Source organism: Oncorhynchus mykiss, chromosome 13 (genome assembly GCF_013265735.2).
Source record: "Oncorhynchus mykiss isolate Arlee chromosome 13, USDA_OmykA_1.1, whole genome shotgun sequence".
NCBI classification, from domain to species: domain Eukaryota; kingdom Metazoa; phylum Chordata; class Actinopteri; order Salmoniformes; family Salmonidae; genus Oncorhynchus; species Oncorhynchus mykiss.
In genome coordinates, this window is record NC_048577.1 from 32,314,594 (window position 1) to 32,325,103 (window position 10,510).

Here is a 10,510-nt window from a genome sequence, read left to right on the forward strand (position 1 = left end):
AAGCTGTGAACGATCTGAGACAAGGTAAGAAGGGCCTTCTACGCCATCAAAAGGAACGTAAATTTGACATCCCAATTAGGATCTGTCTAAAAATACAGTGGGGCAAAAAAGTATTTAGTCAGCCACCAATTGTGCAAGTTCTCCCACTTAAAAAAGATGGGAGGCCTGTAATTTTCATCATAGGTACACTTCAACTATGACAGACAAAATGAGAAGGAAAAAATCCAGAAAATCACATTGTAGGATTTATTAATTTATTTGCAAATTATGGTGGAAAATAAGTGTGTACAACGTACATCGACAAATAATGCATGCAGAGCAGAAGTAGGCCGATACCCAATAATGATCAAACTCCAGAAAATAGCCGTTTAAATTCTACAACAACTTGAAAGGAAGCGATTCAAAAGCCTTCCATAACAAAGCCATCTCCTACAGAGAGATTACCCTAGAGAAGAATCCCCTAAGCAAGTGGGTCATGGGGCTCTGTTCACAAAAAGAGCCCCAGGACAGCAACAGCAACACAATTAGACCCAACCAAATCATGAGAAAACAAAAAGATAATTACTTGACACATTACTCTGTTTTCTGTTAAATTCTTTCCAAACTGGAATGATATTTGGCCCTGAAAGAGAGTACACAGTGGCAGAATACCTGACCACGGTAACTGACCCAAAATTTAAGGAAAGAGAGACATATTTCCCTTGATTACACAGACCCACAAAGATTTAGAAAACAAATCAAATGTTGATAAACGTCCATATATATTGGGTGAAATACCGCAGTGTGCCATCACAGCAGCAAGATTTTGTCACCTGTTGCTACAAGAAAAGGGCAACCAGTGAAGAACAAACACCATTGTAAATACAACCTATATTTGTGTTTATTTTCCCTTTTTATACATTAACTATTTGCCCGTTATAACACTATACAAAGCCATATGACATTTTGAAATGTCTTCCTTTTGAAACCTTTGAGTTTACTGTTAATTTTTGATTGTTTAGTTCACTTTTGATTGTATTTGCGAGAGGGAGAGAGCCAGCTTCGACCACCAACGTTTAACATAATAATATGCCAATGGAAGGGAAGACTGGTTTGTGACTACTGATTTCTCATTGTAGCCAATTCAATTGCAGTAATTCCTTTACTGAGTTTAAGGAAATTCTGTTACCAATTTGGTTAAATTCAAGTTTTAATCACTTAATAATTAAGAAACCAAATAGATATGGTTTCTACCTGGTTACTTCTGTGAACTTTCATTATCCTCCCTCAATAGTGAGAGAAATTAGAAAATATCTTAAAGATATGTGGGATTTTGGTAACAGAATTAAGGCACAGGCCAATGTTTATTAAACAAAATATGTGTTGATATTAGTTGGCAGTGTCTTTACTTATGCATTATTATGTTTTGATATATTTCAAATGCATTTTAAGACTTTTCCGTCTGTTTGACCAGTAATCAAAGCCTTTGATTATTCCTAATTTTGAGGATGGAAAATGGTTAAAGTTATGTATGCCTTCATTTCTCAAAAATGCAGACTCCTAGCTTTCATTTGGCACCAGATTTGACATGAACTTCACATGTTGGGGCTCATGGGGCCTTTTTTTACATGGAAATGTCCAGAGGTTAAAAACATGCTATACTGTATTCAAAGGAAGTAGCCTAAGTCACGAGTAAATGTGTGCTATGAATGTTTCGTGGTTTCTCTCTCTCTCCTGCTCTATGACATCACCTTGTGAATAAACATTCTAGAGGTGTCTGGAAGCAGTGGTGTATGACTGCTCTGTTCCTCCTCCCTAAACCTGGTCTACGTCTGAACTGGAACCCTGTGTCTGTAGTATAGGCCATAGTGCATTACTTTTGACCCTGGCTGCATCAAACATCCTCCAGAATGTTCTCTGTAGTCTACTTGTGTAGAGTGAGGTAGTGCTGAGTCATTGCCACAGTCTGATCTCACTTTCTGACACAACAGCCCAAGGGAGGTCACCTTACGTTCCAAACCCTCACTGGATCTTTACTCTCCTGGGTTATTATGAGTGTGACGCTGAGCGATAGCTGAGCGAAGTTGTTTCAGTGTACGTACGTGTGTGCGCGCGTGCGAGCAAGTGCGTGTGTGTCAAGGTTGGTCAACATACAATTATTTTAAAATGGTGTTCACTTTCCATCATGATTACATCCAAACTATAACCTCATTTGGAGAGTGTAGGACGGGACTTCCCCAGACAGCCTAACTCCCTAATTTCTGTCCCTCCCTGCTGCCTCTCAAAGGCTTAAGTTGATGAAAGGCTTTTCTATGTAGAGACACTTGGGAAAGCACCCATTAAGAAACCCTGGGCTGCAGTAGCTGATACAAGAGGTAACTGGCAGCTCTGGTAGACTACATACCAAGCTGTTCTTGTCACACAGTTTTAGGACAAACCAGATTCATCTTAGCCTATGTAACTCGGGCCATATTTGCATCTTAATTTTGCTAAGGACATTCAATTTATATAGTCCTACTTGAATCAAACTGTCATTCACTCCCCCCGTCCCCCGTCCGTCCGTTTACTAGGGAATTGTGAACACATACATTGAACAGGGAGGGGTTGTACCGTAGCCTACTTGTTTTCTGCTGTAGTGGATTATTTGATTGAGGTTTGGTGAACTGAGATTGAACCTGGCTGCTGTATTAGTAATGTGCTACTAGCAGGAGGCTGGGTTAGCTCCTCCCTACACACAGCTTCTCCTTTAGGCAGACAGGCTGTGTCTGGGTCCCAAATGGTACCCTACTCCCTATACAGTGCACTGCTTTTGACCAGGACCCATTAGGAAATAGGGTGCCAGTCGGTGCATATCCTTTGAGTTTCACTGTAAATGTTTCTTGAGTTTGTGTGCCTGGACATATTTAGAAGGAACCACTTTACAGAGCAAGGATCTGACTAGCGATGTGACAAATTTAATATTTTGCTTAATGTTTCAACTAGAGGTCGACCGATTATGATTTTTTTCAACGCCGATACCGATTATTGGAGGACCAAAAAAGCCGATGCCGATTTTTATTATTTTTAATTTAAAACTTCTCCCAGGTAATAAGTTTTAGGTTGTAGTTATTATTGGATTTATAGGACTATTTCCCTCTATCCCATTTGTATTTCATTAACCTTTGACTATTGGATGTTCTTATAGGCACTTTAGTATTGCCAGTGTAACAGTATAGCTTCCGTCCCTCTCCTCGCTCCTCCCTGGGCTCGAACCAGCAACACAACGACAACAGCCACCATCGAAGCAGTGTTACCCATGCAGAGCTAGGGGAACAACTACTAGAAGGCTCAGAGCGAGTGATGTTTGAAACACTATTAGCGCGCGCTAACTAGCTAGCCATTTCACTTCGGTTACACCAGCCTCATCTCGGGAGTTGATAGGCTTGAAGTCATAAACAGCGCAATGCTTGACGCACAACGAAGAGCTGCTGGCAAAACGCACGAAAGTGCTGTTTGAATTAATGTTTACGCGCCTGCTTCTGCCTACCACCGGTCAGTCAGATACTTAGATACTTGTATGCTCAGTCAGATTATATGCAACGCAGTCCACGCTAGATAATATCTAGTAATATCATTAACCATGTGTTGTTAACTAGTGATTATGATTGATTGTTTTTTGTAAGAAAAGTTTAATGCTAGCTAGCAACTTACCTTGGCTAACTGCATTCGCGTAACAGGCAGTCTCCTTGTGGAGTGCAACGAGAGAGAGGCAGGTCGTTATTGCGTTGGACGAGTTAACTGTAAGGTTGGAAGATTGGATCCCCCGAGCTGACATGGTGTAAATCTGTCGTTCTGCCCCTGAACAAGACAGTTAACCCACCGCTCCTAGGCCGTCATTGAGAATAAGAATGTGTTCTTACCTTTATTTAACTAGGCAGGTCAGTTATTAATTATTATTTTAAAAAATTAATCGCCGCCCAAAAATACCAATTTCCGATTGTTATGAAAACTTGAAATCGGCCCTAATTAATCGGCCATTCCGATTAATCTGGCGACCTCTAGTTTCAACTGCTATTTTTTTTAAATCAGTTTTCCATTAAAATTTCAAGAAATATTCATAAAATTCCACACCAATTCACAATGCAGAATAATGGTCCTCTTATGCATGTACAGTGCTTGAGTTGGGTAGGAGCTCACCGGAGGCGAGTACTGGCACTTCACATTTTCAACTGCTTGAGCTCCTGCACCTTTTAAAGAATGTTATCTCAAGAGTATTGTGGCGCTCCTGTACCTAAATATAAACAGTACTGGCATCTATTCCAGTCCAAGTCAAGCACTGCATATGTATGACCGCTAGGGTCAGGCAATGAAATTATGTCTACCTCAGTTTTTATACATATACACTTGATAGCTCTGCGGCGTGTTTGTTTGTAAGGTTGCACTACAGCTTTTTAAATGCCAACACGAAGGGCATTTTACTTGTCCGTAAAGTAATCTGAAGCTGAATTCATGTCTATCTCTAGACAACCAGAACTGTCAATCAAATAATTTTGAGCTGCCTGTGCAGACCGCTCTCTCCTAAAAAAAAAAAAAGTACCTCAAAGTTAGTTAAATACAGTGACTTACCAAGACATTCAGTGGAATTGACTCCTAAGATTTTGTATTTTTGGAATGGAGGAGACTGATTACTTGTACTTCCGAGAACACAAACGAACACAAGTGAACTAGCAAGGGACTGTGAGAGAGAGGAGGGGCACTGTTTAGATAGGCATAGTGCAGGGTTCTGTTTCTATCTATCGGCAATCAAAGTTGTATCTCGCAATGGTGTGCTGTATTTCGCAATTTCTTGCCTCGTAACTTTAGTAAAACAGGGCCTATCGTCATTAAATAGGCTAGGATGTTCTACATGCAACACACACTCGCATCATTAGCGAAGAGAAAGAGCAGGCTGCACTGATTTGAATTTTGTGGGTGACTTGGGCAGGAGATTTAATTCACTGTTCAAATACTATCAATATTTATTTTCCTGATATTCACAATATAAAAAATTGACCATTCACAATGATGCAAACAGCTGAGGTGTAATCATAAGCTAATAATTAGCCAAAACATGAGTTTCTATTGGATAAATTCGGCTAGGTCCCTTCCCGCTTCGTTACGTTTGTTTCCTTCTGGGAAATGTTTTGCAACATAATGTAATAAATACATCTCAGACAGTGCGCAGGTGTTTCCAGGGTGCTATAGCAGCACGTTTTTAGGCGAAGAGTAGCCTAGGCTAACAACAAAGGTGAAAGAGAAGTCTGATGTTCCCCATCATAGAACTGATTTTGTTTAAAAAAATAAACAAATTCTGACAAGTTTATTTTTTGTCGTATTTTATTTTTTTGATCTGCCAGCAGGTCTTGAGGACTCACCATTGGTGTGCGTGCCTGTAGGCTAATTTTTATTTGAAGTTGGGAAAATAGCATACCGTTGTCAGGGCTGACCATAGGGCTTCATGCACTATGATAATAAAAATACATTTTAATGTAAAATGCAACCCATAGCCCATAAGAGTGAAAATGAGCTTGAAAATAAAGCAATTACTTTGTGAGTCCTCAGAACTGTCGGCTACATTTACAGTGCACAACTGTAAACAATGACTGTCAACACCACGTTGCGTCTGAGGCAGCAGTAGCTCAAAGAGCCTTAAGTAAACACTACATTATAAAGTTTTGTTTTATTCAATTAAGCATTTCAAATGTCATAGTATGTCCTTGTGTGTAACAATGTAACATGGACAATATAATTTAGATGAAGCTTTTTCATTGTTAAAATAGGCCTAAAAATTATCTCCAAAAATAGAATACTCTCAATTGTTCGAATACCCGTTCGGATATCCGGATATTTGATTAGCCATGCCCATCCCTAGAGAGAGAGAGCGAGAGAGAGAGTGTGTGTGTTTGGTAATCATGCGTGTATTAAACATCTTCTATCATTTCCTTCACCTTTAAATAGACCTAATGTCTGCCCTGCTCTTGCTAGGTGCTGCTCTTTCATTGGTTCTGGGCTCTGGCTATTGTCTCAGTTGATATTTGACACAGCTGCATGGTTCTAGTGTGACGTGACTAAATGCCAAGCTACAGTAACACTCCTCTTTAAAGAGATGCTTGGGTTGACTCATAACCCGCAGTCCCCGCTGTTACATCTGTGTCTCGGTCGTGAAATGTTGTGTGGAGGAAGGGCAAGGTGGATGGCTGGCGGGTTGAATAAAGAGAAAACAATACCTTAAGTCCATAAATGCATTATTCTTGTGCAATTTATATCTATAGGCTACATTGAAGCTGTGAAATGGAGAGTTGAAAATAAGAGGGGGGGCGGGACAGAAAAGTAATGTCTGGGAACGATTTGGGTATGTGGTGATTGTGAGGTGCTATACAAATTCAACAGGCACAAGACAGGGACTTCAACTAGGCCTATGGCACGACAAGGGAGTTGTAGCCTACTGTTCAGATGGGATAAATGGAAACTGAAACCTGCACACCAACTGTTGGTCTATAACCTCTCACATAGACTTGAATATTAATTCCTGCAGAATAAGGCATTTCTTGCAGTAAAATAAAACCCCAAATGTAGGCTACATTTTGACTTGGGAACAGGAGTGGAGAAATATGATTTCTTTCATTCAGCATCTTGAGAGAATGAAAATGGGCTGTTAGCACTTTTACAGACGGTCTCTATGTTTATCAGCATCATAAAGCTGATAGTATTTCAACCACAAAATCCAAAAGGAACTGAAATCTTATCAGAAACATGTTAGGTTGTTTTCACAGCTTTCTGTTTCCTTACAATCGGTCAAACTGATGTCATTTGGACATTTTAATTTTCTCCCAGGTCCCTAAAAGGTTTTGCTCCGTGGAAGAATCAGAGATGACAGAGAACTTTACCGACGTCAACTAGATTGAAGCATTCACTCTATCGATTTATGATATTCTGGTAAGCAATGGATTATTTAGTATTCTAGGGCAACATACTGTGTAATGACAGAAGATAAACTACATGTATCTAATTATAGACAAGCTGACTAACATGGCCTACCAAAATGTTGGAAATTATAAGCAGAAACATATCTAAATCCTGCACCCCACTACTCCACAGGCCTCAGATTTTCACTTGTCACGTATAATTGGGCGGTTGCGGATGGGTTAGCAATTGCCGGCTGGTGCGGGTGACCCGTGCACCACTAGTGTGTGTGTGGGTGGCCATACAAAAATAAACACCTGGGGCCCTGTCCACAACTGGAGAGTGACTCCATCCCCCCTTTTAATCTCGTTCCACAAGCTAGCGGAACCCCCCCCCCCCCCGCAACAGCCAGTGAAAGTGCAGGGCGCCATATTGAAAACTCATAATTAAAAGTATTTTACACAATTTGAAAGATACCATTCTCGTTAAACCAGTCAGTGTCTGAATATAAAAAGGATTAAAGCACCACAAACGATTATGTTAGGTCACCACCAAGTCACAGAAAAACACAGCCATTTTTTCCAGCCAAAGAGGAGTCACAAAAAGCAGAAATAGAGATAAAATGAATCACTAACCTTTGATGATCTTCATCAGATGACACTCATAGGACTTCATTTTACACACTACATGTATGTTTTGTTTGATAAAGTTCATATTAAAAAAATAATAATCTGAGTTTACATTGGCGCGTTACTTTCAGTAGTTCTAAAACATGCAGTGATATTGCAGAGAGCCACATCAATGTACAGAAATACTCATAATAAACATTGATAAAGATACGACTATTATACATGGAACTTTTAGATAAACTTCTCCTTCACCTCTCTGATCTCCCAAACCCGGATCCGGTATCGTGACTACAGCCTCAAGCTCATTACCATAACGCAACGTTAACTATTCATGAAAATCGCAAATGAAATGAAATAAATATGCCATCTCTCAAGCTTAGCCTTTTGTAAACAACACTGTCATCTCAGATGCTTCTCAACCATAGGAAAACAATAATTTTTGTAAAAGTAGCTAGCTAGCGTAGCATTTAGCGTTAGCATTAGCGTTAGCATCCAGCACGCAACATTTCAACAAAAACATAAAAGCCTTCAAATAAAATCATTTACCTTTGAAGAACTTCTGATGTTTTCAATGAGGATACTCTCAGTTAGATAGCAGATGCTCAGTTTTTCCAAAAAGATTCTTTGTGTATTAGAAATAGCTCCGTTTTATACATCACATTTGGCTACCAAAAAAAACGAAAATTCAGTCCTCAAAACGCGAACTTTTTTCCAAATGAACTCCATAATATCGACTGAAAACATGGCAAACGTTGTTTAGAATCAATCATCAAGGTGTTTTTCACATATCTCTTCATTGATATATCGTTCTTGGACGCATGGTTTCTCCCCTATATCAAATGGAAAAGTACAAGCAGCTGGCAATTGCGCACCGAATTCCACGCAGGACACCAGGCGGACACTTGGAAAATGTAGTCTCTTATGGTCAATCTTCCAATGATATGCCTACAAATACGTCACAATGCTGCTAAGACCTTGGGGGAACGACAGAAAGTGTAGGCTCATTCCTTGCGCAATCACAGCCATATAAGGAGGCAATGGAAAACAGAGCTTCAGAAATTCTGCTAATTTCCTGGTTGATGCATCATCTTGGTTTCGCCTGTAGAATGAGTTCTGGGGCACTTACAGACAATATCTTTGCAGATTCTGAAACTTCAGAGTGTTTTCTTTCAAAAACTGTCAAGAATATGCATAGTCGAGCATCTTTTCGTGACAAAATATCGCGCTTAAAACGGGAACGTTTTTTATCCAAAAATGAAATGGCGCCCCTAGAGATCTAACAGGTTAATGCAACCGCTGTGTCAGATTTATTTAAACAACTTTATGGAGAAAGCAAACCATGCAATAATCTGAGTACAGCCTTTTGACAACAAAGCAGCCAAAAAGATATTGGGCAGTCAACATTACTCAGAAATACAATTTTAAATATTCACTTACCTTTGATGATCTTCATCAGAATGCACTCCCAGGAATCCCAGTTCCACCATAAATGTTTTGATTTGTTCGATAATGTTCATCAGTAATGTCCAAATATCTTCGTTTGGTAAACAAATCCAAAAGCGCATTCAGGTCGCGCCGAACGTCGGACCAAAAGTTCCGTTACAGCCTGTACAAACATGCCAACCTAAGTATGGAATCAAACTTCAGGATGTTTTTAACATAAAACGTCATTAATCTTCCAACCGGACAATTCCTTTGTCTGTACAAATGAAGTGGAACGTAGCTACCTTTCACGTGAGCGCGCCAGACCGAGGCTGTGGCACTCTGCCAGACCAAAGAGCCCTTATGAGCCCCTCCTTTAGAGTAGAATCCTCAAAACAGGTTCTAAATACTGTTGACATCTAGTGTAAGCCTTGGGAAGTGAAACATAACTAATATCCCACTATATCTTCAATGGGGGCTGAGTTGAAAAACTACAAACTTCAGATTTCCCACTTTCTGGTTGGATTTTTCTCAGGTTTTCTCCTGCCATATGAGTTCTGTTACACTCACAGACATCATTCAAACAGTTTTAGAAGCATATACAGTGGGGGGAAACGTATTTAGTCAGCCACCAATTGTGCAAGTTGCAAATAAATTAATTACACATTTTACAATGTGATTTTCTGGATTTTTTTCCCTCATTTTGTCTGTCATGGTGTACCTATGATGAAAATTACAGGCCTCATCTTTTTAAGTGGGAGAACTTGTGCAATTGGTGGCTGACTAAATACCTTTTTGCCCCACTGCATTAGCATCTGGGACAGAGTAGGCGGCCGTTCACTCTGGGCACGCTATTCATCCAAAAGTGAAAATGCTGCCCCCTATCCCAAAAAGGTTAAAGTGGGGCCTTCCATCCCCACCTGACCCTCAACATATGGTATCAGCAGCACAGATGATGGGTTCAGATTAGCACGGTTAAGTTGACCTCTCATGCATGTCAGGTAAACATACACCTCCAGAATGTTCTAGAATCTGTTCACTACTTAAGCCGTCTCCCCACTCAACCAGCAACATGGGGGAACAGCCTTAGGAAAACAACTCACCAAAGAGCATTTCTGAAAAGTGCTTCCAGAAATGGCTTTCGATAAACTCAAATGACTCGGGCCTTCCCGTCCCCCACTTTTACTCTTTCTCTCCCTTACATTTTCCCCCAATTTTGTGAGGAGATATGCCCTGATCTGCATTGCTGTTCAACATTCCCCACCTACCAATCGTGCAGAGCTGTCTGATTGGTTGCACTGACTGTCATTCAGCTTCGATTGATTGTCAGTGTTTTGCTGTCAATAAGATGTGGTTGGCCAGAGGGGGAACAACTTGCTTCCTCACACCTCCCCACCCCCCTACTGCAGCAGCTCCTCGTCCCAGCTTGTCCCAGCCTATCCATGGCTGTCACATGCAAGGCATTTTGAGTAAAACATTATCACAAGATTAGGATGAATATGACACTTCCCTCCCCCCTCGTCAGTTCTTAGCAGCTGGCCTTATTTTGAAGGTGTTGC

General features: G+C 40.4%; 1 protein-coding gene across 6 annotated transcripts in view; it reads left to right on the forward strand.

Moving 5' to 3' along the window:
* Positions 1-10,510, forward strand: part of LOC110486139 (KAT8 regulatory NSL complex subunit 1) — an 80,308-nt gene that overhangs the window by 24,253 nt on the left and 45,545 nt on the right. The window contains exon 2 of one of the 6 annotated variants that reach the window (XM_036940778.1): positions 6,832-6,933. The exons of 4 other annotated variants lie outside the window; for them this stretch is intronic. The gene's annotated coding sequence lies outside the window, so the exon portion shown is untranslated. The remainder of the gene's footprint in view (positions 1-6,831; positions 6,934-10,510) is intronic. One more of the 6 variants, XM_036940779.1, reaches the window with a different exon arrangement.